The sequence below is a fragment of the Triturus cristatus genome, chromosome 3_2 (assembly GCF_964204655.1).
Source record: "Triturus cristatus chromosome 3_2, aTriCri1.1, whole genome shotgun sequence".
In the NCBI taxonomy this organism is placed as follows: Eukaryota; Metazoa; Chordata; class Amphibia; order Caudata; family Salamandridae; genus Triturus; species Triturus cristatus.
In genome coordinates, this window is record NC_140584.1 from 1,169,669,037 (window position 1) to 1,169,680,592 (window position 11,556).

Here is an 11,556-nt window from a genome sequence, read left to right on the forward strand (position 1 = left end):
TCTGGGCTCTGCTGGGAGTCCTCTGCACCCACCCCTCATATGTCTGGGCACTGCTGGGAGGCCTCTGCACCCATCCCTTATATGGCTGGCACTGCTGGGAGGCCTCTGCACCCACCCCTCATATGTCTGGGCACTGCTGAGAGTGATATGCACCCACCCCTCATATGTCTGGGCACTGCTGGGAGGCCTCTGCACCCACCCCTCATATGTCTGGGCACTGCTGTGAGTGATATCCACCCACCCCTCATATGTCTGGGCACTGCTGGGAGGCCTCTGCACCCACCCCTCATATGTCTGGGCACTGCTGGGAGTGATATGCACCCACCCCTCATATGTCTGGGCACTGCTGGGAGGCCTCTGCACCCACCCCTCATATGTCTGGGCACTGCTGGGAGGCCTCTGCACCCACCCCTCATATGTCTGGGCACTGCTGGGAGGCCTCTGCAACCACCCCTCATATGTCTGGGCACTGCTGGGAGTGATATGCACCCACCCCTCATATGTCTGGGCACTGCTGGGAGGCCTCTGCACCCACCCCTCATATGTCTGGGCACTGCTGGGAGTGATATGCACCCAGCCCTCATATGCCTAGGCACTGCTGGGAGGCCTCTGCACCCACCCCTCATATGTCTGGGCACTGCTGGGAGGCCTCTGCACCCACCCCTCATATGTCTGGGCACTGCTGGGAGGCCTCTGCACCCACCCCTCATATGTCTGAGCACTGCTGGGAAGCCTCTGCACCCACCCCTCATATGTCTGGGCACTGCTGGGAGGCCTCTGCACCCACCCCTCATATGTATGGGCACTGCTGGGAGGCCTCTGCACCCACCCCTCATATGTCTGGGCACTGCTGGGAATGATATGCACCCACCCCTCATATGTCTGGGCACTGCTGGGAGGCCTCTGCAACCACCCCTCATATGTCTGGGCACTGCTGGGAGGCCTCTGCACCCACCCCTCATATGTCTGGGCACTGCTGGGAGTGATATGCACCCACCCCTCATATGTCTGGGCACTGCTGGGAGGCCTCTGCACCCACCACTCATATGTCTGGGCACTGCTGGGAGTGATATGCACCCACCCCTCATATGCCTGGGCACTGCTGGGAGGCCTCTGCACCCACCCCTCATATGTCTGGGCACTGCTGGGAGGCCTCTGCACCCACCCCTCATATGTCTGGGCACTGCTGGGAGGCCTCTGCACCCACCCCTCATATGTCTGGGCACTGCTGGGAGGCCTCTGCACCCACCCCTCATATGTCTGGGCACTGCTAGGAGGCCTCTGCACCCATCCCTCATATGTCTGGGCACTGCTGGGAGTCATATGCACCCACCCCTCATATGTCTGGGCACTGGTGGGAGGCCTCTGCACCCACCCCTCATATGTCTGGGCACAGCTGGGAGGCCTCTGCACCCACCCCTCATATGTCTGGGCACTGCTGGGAGTGATATGCACCCACCCCTCATATGTCTGGGCACTGCTGGGAGGCCTCTGCACCCACCCCTCATATGTCTGGGCACTGCTGGGAGGCCTCTGCACCCACCCCTCATATGTCTGGGCACTGCTGGGTGTGATATGCACCCACCCCTCATATGTCTGAGCACTGCTGGGAGGCCTCTGCACCCACCCCTTATATGTCTGGGCACTGCTGGGAGTGATATGCACCCACCCCTCATAAGTCTGGGCACTGCTGGGAGGCCTCTGCACCCACCCCTCATATGTCTGGGCACTGCTGGGAGGCCTCTGCACCCACCCCTCATATGTCTGGGCACTGCTGGGAGGCGTCTGCACCCACCCCTCATATGGCTGGGCACTGCTGGGAATGATATGCACCCACCCTTCATATGTCTGGGCACTGCTGGGAGGCCTCTGCACCCACCCCTCATATGTCTGGGCACTGCTGGGAGGCCTCTTCACCCACCCCTCATATGTCTGGGCACTGCTGGGAGTGATATGCACCCACCCCTCATATGTCTGGGCACTGCTGGGAGGCCTCTGCACCCACCCCTCATATGTCTGGGCACTGCTGGGAGGCCTCTGCACCCTCCCCCATGTCTCTGTCCACTGCTGGGAGTCCTGGGCACCCACCCCCATGTCTCTATCCACTGCTGGGAGTCCTCTGCAGCCACCCACCCACCCACCCACCCGTCCCCTGTGTGCAGTACACTGCTGTCCTGTGCATAGACACACACCAATATACTGCTTATATGCTGCACCAGGCCCTATGCCAACATTTGTGGCGTGTGTACGCCTTGTATCCATTCTGTACTGGTGCCGTAGGGGTATGGGTGGGACGGACCCTAACCCTGCATTCATAGGGTGTACGGGCCGTACCCATGCTCTGAGGGGGTGGGTATGGCACGTACCCCTCCATCACCACAACAATGGCGCTACGGGCCGTACCCACGCTCTGAGGGCGTGGGTACGGCGCGTACTTCTCCATCACCACTCCAATGGTGGTACGAGCCGTACTCACGCTGTGGGGGCGTGGGTACGGCCCGTAGCACCATTGTTGTGGTGATGGAGGTGTACGCGCCGTAGCCACGCTGTGGGGGCATGGGTATGGCCCGTACCACCATTGGAGTGGTGATGGAGGTGTACGCGCCGTACCCACGCTGTGGGGGCGTGGGTACGGCCCGTACCACCATTGGAGTGGTGATGGAGGTGTACGCGCCGTACCCACGCTGTGGGGGTGTGGGTACAGCCCGGACCAACATTGGAGTGGTGATGGAGGGGTACGCGCCGTACCCACGCTCTGAGGGCGTGGGTACGGCGCGTATCCCTCTATCACCACAACAATGGTGCTACGGGCCGTACCCACGCCCTCACAGTCTGGGTACGGCGTGTACACCTCCATCACCACTCCAATGGTGGTACGGGCCGTACCCACGCCCCCACAGCGTGGGTACGGTCAGTACCACCATTGTCGTGGTGACGGGTACGCGTCCACGTCCATTTCCGTTGTGACGGTACGTAGGGAGTGATGGACACGCCCCCCCCGAAGTGACCAGAGCCAGGAGGTCATGTATGTACAGGACATATTTACAATTTAACCCCTTCAGCGCGGCGCGGATTACCGCGCCGTGCTGAAGGTTCCGTGCGCGGGCGGGGCCGTGACGGAGTGGCTCCGTCATGCGCACAGCGCGACCGACGCACATTACGGGACCGCTCCGTCACACGCATCAAAGGGGTTAACTTGGGTGGGGGTTATGTTTCCTACCCATGCCCCCCCCCCCTTTGCCCCTGGGTGTTGTTCTGACCTTCTGCGGCGTCTGCGTGGGTTTCTGTGCACCAGGTCGTAGGCTAGGAGGGCCGGGATGACACGTAGGATGGGGTCCATGGCTGTCCGTCGCGTACCTCATATGTCTGGACACTGCTGGGATGATATGCACCCACCCCTGATATGTCTGGGCACTGCTGGGAGGCCTCTGCACCCTCCCCCATGTCTCTGTCCACTGCTGGGAGTCCTGGGCACCCACCCCCATGTCTCTATCCACTGCTGGGAGTCCTCTGCAGCCACCCGCCCCCTGTGTGCAGTACACTGCTGTCCTGTGCATACACACACACCAATATACTGCTTATATGCTGCACCAGGCCCTATGCCAACATTCGTGGCGTGTGTACGCCTTGTATCCATTCTGTACTGGTGCCGTAGGGGTATGGGTGGGACGGACCCTAACCCTGCATTCATAGGGTGTACGGGCCGTACCCACGCTCTGAGGGGGTGGGTACGGCACGTACCCCTCCATCACCACAACAATGGTGCTACGGGCCGTACCCACGCTCTGAGGGCGTGGGTACGGCGCGTACTCCTCCATCACCACTCCAATGGTGGTACGAGCCGTACTCACGCTGTGGGGGGGCGTGGGTACGGCCCGTAGCACCATTGTTGTGGTGATGGAGGTGTACGCGCCGTACCCACGCTGTGGGGGCATAGGTACGGCCCGTACCACCATTGGAGTGGTGATGGAGGTGTACGCGCCGTACCCACGCTGTGGGGGAGTGGGTACGGCCCGTACCACCATTGGAGTGGTGATGGAGGTGTACGCGCCGTACCCACGCTGTGGGGGTGTGGGTACAGCCCAGACCACCATGTGAGTGGTGATGGAGGGGTACGCGCCGTACCCACGCTCTGAGGGCGTGGGTACGGCGCGTATCCCTCTATCACCACAACAATGGTGCTACGGGCCGTACCCACGCCCTCACAGTGTGGGTACGGCGTGTACACCTCCATCACCACTCCAATGGTGGTACGGGCCGTACCCACGCCCCCACAGCGTGGGTACGGTCAGTACCACCATTGTCGTGGTGACGGGTACGCGTCTACGTCCATTTCCGTTGTGACGGTACGTAGGGAGTGATGGACACGCCCCCCCCGAAGTGACCAGAGCCAGGAGGTCATGTATGTACAGGACATATTTACAATTTAACCCCTTCAGCGCGGTGCGGATTACCGCGCCGTGCTGAAGGTTCCGTGTGCGGGCGGGGCCATGACGGAGCGGCTCCGTCATGCGCACAGCGCAACCGACGCGCATGATGGGACCGCTCCGTCACACGCATCAAAGGGGTTAACTTGGGTGGGGGTTATGTTTCCTGCCCATGGCCCCCCCCCCCTTTGCCCCTGGGTGTTGTTCTGACCTTCTGCGGCGTCTGCGTGGGTTTCTGTGCACCAGGTCGTAGGCTAGGAGGGACGGGATGACACGTAGGATGGGGTCCGTGGCTGTCCGTCGCTTACCGGTGCTCCTTCTTCGCTTCGTCCTCAATTTCCCGGCAGTTTTTGGCTGCCATAAAAAATGGTCCGTGCGAAGTGACGTAGGCACGAATCGTTCTTGCTGGTCCGTAAAACGCTGCCTGACTCCGTCCGGACGTCACGTACGCGATGTCCCGGATCGGAATTGTGGGTATTTTTTCACCACACGTACTTTTGTACGAATCGTACGGAAATGGTATTTCTGTACGATTCGTACTTGCTGGTTTGTAAGGAGGATTTCCCGGGTACGAGTCGTATGGAGAAAACGCTCCGTACGACCATTCGTACCCGGGATTTACAGGATCGGAATCGGCACCTGAGTGTGCGTTTACTTGGAACTTTCGGGGATTATTGATTAGACAGTTTTTGGGTTTACCGGCGTCATGCACCAACTGACAATGGGCTCGGTCTCAAAATGACTCTTTCTTGAGGATTTGGTATTGATCGAGGGATCGTGAGCTGGCCACGACTTCCAGATTGGGAAGCAAAACACTTTTGAAGGACTGCCGGAGGATTTCCATATTCAGAGGTCAGCTCAGCTCCGTCACCATTTCCCGGTGGGGGTAGTCCCTCGTGCTTTGCGGCGGGGCAGGCTTCCTCACGGGTTGTGGTGTTTGGGGCGGTGGACTTACGTCTCTGTTGAGGGATTACGAGCACGAGGGCTGTGGAAGTAATTCATATAGCATTTGCTGTATTCCTCGTATCCGCTCAATAACTTCGGAATGACTGTCACTTTCGCTGCGGCATCAGGCACCGATAATGATGAGCGGCGAGTTCGGGCATGACTTGGTAGCTACTTTGGGGAAAGAATAAGTTGTTAATTATTGTTTTAACAACGTAAGGGTAAGGCGTGAGTGTCCAACATATCCCCAGAACAAAGACGTGCATCGTATGCATAAGAAAGAATACAGGAATACAAGAATACAAGACTCAGTATATATTGCATTGCAACATCATGGAGGAGGATAACGAAAGAGACGCTGCAGCGCAATCTTTGTTTCCGCGCGCTCCTGGAAAAGGTGGACCAGCAATAATACCGACCCTTATCAATAAAGACAATGAATTACATATTCTATTGCGGAAATATGAAAAATTAAAGAAACAAGAGAGTTCTAAATGGTGGGAGGCAATCTCCCTCCAGGACAACATAGACAAGCAAATGATTCCTAGAGGTTTAAGAATTTACATAACACCCTCACACGAATCGCCTAATCAGCGGATGCTGGATGAATGGGCTAACAACTCGGCTGAATGTTCTAAGAATATGATGGCTATACTTATAAAATATGCCTGGGAAGATCGTGATAGAATTATCAAAGAATTAGCAGAAATAGAGGATGACCTGGAGAAACATGGTCATCAATTGCATATTCAGAAATACAAAGATGAGCTAAAGGGAAGACTGATAAAACTAACCCTGGGTGTAGTGGGCGTAGTGGGGCTACGCGGAGTATCACGGAGTGGGGGCAACTCTACGCACACCCACCCCACTACGCGCCACCCGCCTCCCTCCCGCTTGCTTTTAAAATGCAGTGAGAATGTTCCAAAACTTTACAAAAACAAGTTTAAAGTAATTAAAATAACTTACCTGAGCTGTGGCGTCCCAGGGCTCCCTCTTCCTTTTCTGTCGTCGACTTCTTACTCACAAATGCGCATGCGCGGGCATCCGGAGAGACTAAAAAAACCCACAATAATGGATGCCCAAATGGTAATGTTAAATGGTAAATAGAACTATTGTAAATCTTTCTGCACGTACTCTATCTTACTTTGAGAAATCCACTTTATGCTTAGGTTTGACATTTTGTCCCACAGAACTGTTCAATTACGCCAACACGCGCATAGACATTTTTAAATTTATAAGAAAAATAAAGTTGAAATAATGGCATGCACTAAACAGCAGCGAAGGGCAATCCAATATGATGCAAGGATACAATATCCCTATACAACCAGGGCTTACAGTGGGAGATGCCTCAGTAGTACAAACAGTGTTTGAATTGGGAGGCCCTTATACGAATGACACAGAAGAACAAGATGAACAGGAATGGTCTGACTTTGTAACGGATAAGGCAGTGTGTACATCGTTCAAACCAAAATCAATATTCTATCCGAATCTATCTCATGACTCAATCGATACCTTTCATGATGTTGTCACAAAGGAACTGGTTAAACAAAAACACAATACTGCAAATTGCAGAACAGGGAATTACAATTTGTCTCACAAACAACGTAACTTGATTTTATCATTGTCCAAAGATAATAGTTTGGTTATACGTCCATCCGATAAAGGTGGTAACATTGTGTTATGGGACAAACAAATGTACATCAATGAGGCTAAAAAACAGCTTAATAATGTTGAATTTTATTGTACATGTGATACAGCAGCATATAATGCCAGTATAACTACCACTTGGCAGAAATTTTCAGAATGGCAAGAATTAGGAATTATTTCATGGCAGAAATACTGTTTCTTGAAACGGGATTAGCCCAAATTGCCAATTCTTTACCTCCTACAGAAGATCCACAAACACCCCACTATTCCATCTGGGAGACCCATCGTTTCCTCGGTGGGCAATGTGAACGAAAATGTATCGATGTATGTTGATCATTCTCTGAAATAACATGTTATGGAATTGCCATTGTATGTAAAAGATATCAAGGATTTAAAAAATAAAATAGAAGGTCTTATCTGGGAGGAAAATTACTACCTCATTACCCTGGATGTGAATTAATTGTATACTATAATTGATCACGTCCAGGGTGTGGAAGCCTGCATGCATTTTCTAGGAACAAAATCCATCATGTACTTAGAGCACACACATATGTTAGCAGACATGATAATGTTGTGTTTAAAAAACAACATCTTCATGTTTGACAGGACATTGTACAAGCAGGTGCGGGGCACGGCAATGGGAACGTGCTTCGCACCTGGTTTTGCTAACCTCTTCCTGGGCAAGTGGGAGGAGGAGATTCGTCAAGATCAGTTACTCGTCAAAGATTTTGAGTCAGTAGCTTTATGGTTGAGATATATTGACGATCTACTTATTGTATGGAAGGGAACTGAAGAGAATGCTGTTGCCTTTATTGATAAACTCAACAACAATCCATACAATATAGTCCTAACACATACTATTAGTAATGAGAGTGTGGACTTCCTAGATACCCGTATAGCAGTGCTTAATTTGTAAAATATGAAGTCCAGGTGCTCAACATTTTTCCGGAGGCCACACCCACTTCCTCCCTGGCTCCACCACTTCCTCTACCTAATTACTCTATTGGCTCCGCCCACATTCTCAAGTGGCACTGCTGAAAGTCAGATGTATTACCCGATCTGAATTTCAGCAAGGTAGCCTTCACGCAAGTAAGGATTTGATAGGAGGTCCCCCTGCCCTGTGAACATTTTGAAAAAGATTAAATAAATAGTGCATTTAAAGCACAATTTGGGAATAAATGAGCTAAAACGACTAATGCATTTAAAAGGGACATGTGAAAAATGTGACCCACTAGAAGGCGCTCCAGGGCCATAAATAACATTGGGAGTGCAAGACGCGTGTCTCACTGCTCCAGACACCCTAACTTGTGGGCCAGTATCACTTGTGCATGGCATCCTATAACATCGAACACAACAAACTCACAACAACCCACACACACATACAAACATGCACAATGCTTGGAATGTTGTGTTCAGGACTTCAGATTCATCGTGAGCAGCAGAACTTCACATGACTGAGCTTCTAAGTGTGTATTCACACCTCACAGGTACAGGCCTACCACTGTAATTCATCAATCATGGTACACAGCCATTTCCGCGTTCGAAGCATGAAACCAGTAAACTCACGATAGGGATAGGATGCTTGGTGCACCCCTCCCGGTTCAGGACTGAGTCCAGAACCTATTATCATCAAAAGATTGTTCCTCAGACAATTTATACACATGAGATTAGTGTGTGTCATGACAAAAGTCAGAAACCTAGGATCACAGGAATGCAGGTCGGGCATGCAGAGCTGGCAGGGCACACGGGCAGTCATGCAAATGACACTTTTGTCCCAACAATGCCATTTTTTTAAAACTTAATTAGTGTATTTGATTCATATATCTTTTTCACTGGGTTGAATTGTGTGTGCTTTAAAAGTAGTCAATCAAAAACAGTACGAAAATACTGTCAAGTTAACACCTATTTGCCCTGTGAAAAGCAGTTTAAAATCCTACATTTTGCCACAAAGATCCATGAATATACGAAGGTCAGAGGTACACAGCCTGCTTAAGCTGCACAGGAGCTAGTGGAAGAGATGCAGCTGACCCTGTCTTTTCTAGAACTCCAAACGAAAAGAGTGCTACAGATAACAGTTGTTTTTATCCCTGAATTCACTGCATCTTCTCACCAGCGCAGGCTTCTCAAGCCCCGTATTGCATGGCGTTTTCATTTTCTAAAAAATGAAATCCACTGGAAGGGGAGCCTGTGAAAAGGTGCTCCCTTCCTCTGTTTGCAGAGCTCAGCCTCTCCTGTGTGAACGTTGACCTTGTCATCTGTATATTCATCTTTCTGTTTCTAACAGTTTAATATACTTATACAGGGTTTAAGCAAGCCCCCACCCAATTCATCCATTTCCTATTGTGTCATGATTCACATGTTTGCCTACTCGGTGCTCATAGCTGCCAAGGTTTCAGATTGCTATGTCTGACATGTTCATAATTTTAGTGTAATTATGAGTGACATTCCAACGACTGACAGTTTCTCGCGATCAAAAATTAAGCAATGAAGACAGAGAAAACAATTATCAGAAATTACACCCATTTGAGCAACGAGAAACTCTAAGGGCCCGTGACAGACATTCAATCATGACGCCCAGTGAAAATACCCGACTATCACAATTTCAGGGATAGTAGCATAGTTATGCTGGCAAAAATGCACAGGTTAATAAACAGTCACAAAGAGGAGCTTATATACAACAAGAAGGAATTATATACTTTTATAGTATGAGAATCAGTGCCATAATGATAATCATAGTCGTATACAATATGCACACTTGTATAAAAGGTCAATTTGTATGCCGGCGTTTGTGTGGAATGTTGAATGGAAGCTATTATACAAAAGATCTATGGCCTGTCGCCCTAAATGCTTTACAATTAATCACCTCTACTCATCCACTGTGCCTATGTTTACTTACATACACACTGAAACTCGAAGGTTTTGTGCCCTTTAAAGAGTTTTTACCTAGGTTCATGAAAGGTTTTATTCCTACGCTAGTTTCCATCGCTTTATAAAGTATCACAAATATTGCACTACAGTAGTGTCAACTCAATTAATAGATTTAACCCACAAAAGTATTTTTTGCGCCACACAAGTGATACGTGTGAAAATACACAAGAACGAACACACAGCTCATACATTCAGCTTAGCAGCTCGCAGGAGGCTGCGGTTGCTCTATAATAGAGAGAAGGTGATTGGAGAAAATGCCGCCCGCATGACTAAAGCTGGGAGAAGTGACTGATTTACATGCCCTCACATGAAGTCGACATTTTTGGTCCCGCATGTAGTGCAAATGCAACTTGTAACATATTAAAGATCGTGTGCGCCATCGATTAATGCTTTGTTTTTCTCTTGAGTGCCAGACTCGGACTGACCTATGACCAGAAGGACATTGGGGCGCATGCTATTTGCCAGATTCGTTACTACACAAAAAGCGCAAGTGGTGCAAATGGATGTTGACTTTGCACTGATGTAAAGTTAGCACAATACATTCCTCGTTAACCTCAAAAAGAACCCTCCTGTCAGTTAAATGCCAACCTTTAGTGTAATAGTGACATTATTCATTGTTCCTTCAGCCAGGCGTTTGTTGGGGGGAAATGAAATTATATACACTGTGGGAACCAAGGAACACTAGCCTCGTTCTCATCTTTACACTCGCGCCTCATCTCCCCTCGACTGATACTTGAGTTTGTCATATAACTCTTTCCTATAATTTATTAGAGCTGTGGGGAATGCTGGGGAGACTCCTTTTATAAAGGTAATATGGATTGAAGGGCCAGACTGGAGCTTAGGATGCGTGTGGAACGGTAAGAGCTGCTGTCAGCATGCGAATGCAATATTAAGTTAAAAATATTAAGTTAAACGTGCAATTTAAACGGAACTGTCCCCTGCATTGATTACCTCAAGGGGGCTGCACTGGCCCAGTCTTCGCTGCATAGTTAGATGTTGCGTGGGCTTGGCAGCCACTGCGTCACCCCTCTTAGTCATATCAGTCTTCCGACGGCGACCTGGAGTAAAGAGGGCTGAGCACATGTGCTCCCGATCGTCGCGCATCGCGCTGGTTACTCAGATCAGATTTCAGGGCCAAAGGGATTCCAGTGCAGCCTTGGAGCACCGGCCCTGTCTGCTTTGTCCTGTCTGGCGGGCACACAGTTATTGTGCTCATCAAACATAGCTGAAAGGGCGGAAGTAATGGCAGACTGCCGAGCAATGCATGCGGCGCCTTCCCCGGCACCAGTGGCATGATTGCTCGGGCCTCTGACTCAGTTCAGCCCGTCACTGCGTCACCACGTGTGAGAAAAAAAGCAGAGTGAGCATGAGCATCGGGTTGTTGTTCATTACATAATAAACTTACTGCGGTCTTCGCCCGGTGACTGGTGAGCCTGTCTTTATTAAGAGGCCTGCTGCTGCGCAGCTGAATAAAAGGGCCCACCTTGATGTCATACTAACTGCTGCTGCTACTGGTCCAATGCAGTGTGTGTGTGTGTGGGGGCGTGGTCCACCATCCGTTGGAGGAAAAAGTTTACGCAAGGCATACGCTGCCTGCCGTGGCCCCCTA

The 11,556-nt window shown here is 50.8% G+C and overlaps 1 long non-coding RNA gene across 1 annotated transcript in view; it reads right to left on the bottom strand.

The window, feature by feature from the left end:
* The window catches only part of LOC146859372 (uncharacterized), a 98,677-nt gene extending 87,335 nt beyond the window's left edge, over nt 1–11,342 (bottom strand). Inside the window, exons 1-2 of the long non-coding RNA XR_014980100.1 lie at nt 10,899–11,342; nt 6,339–6,425 (exon numbers count right to left, since the gene is read on the bottom strand). This is a non-coding gene — a long non-coding RNA (uncharacterized LOC146859372). The remainder of the gene's footprint in view (nt 1–6,338; nt 6,426–10,898) is intronic.
* Nucleotides 11,343–11,556: the final 214 nt, after the last annotated feature.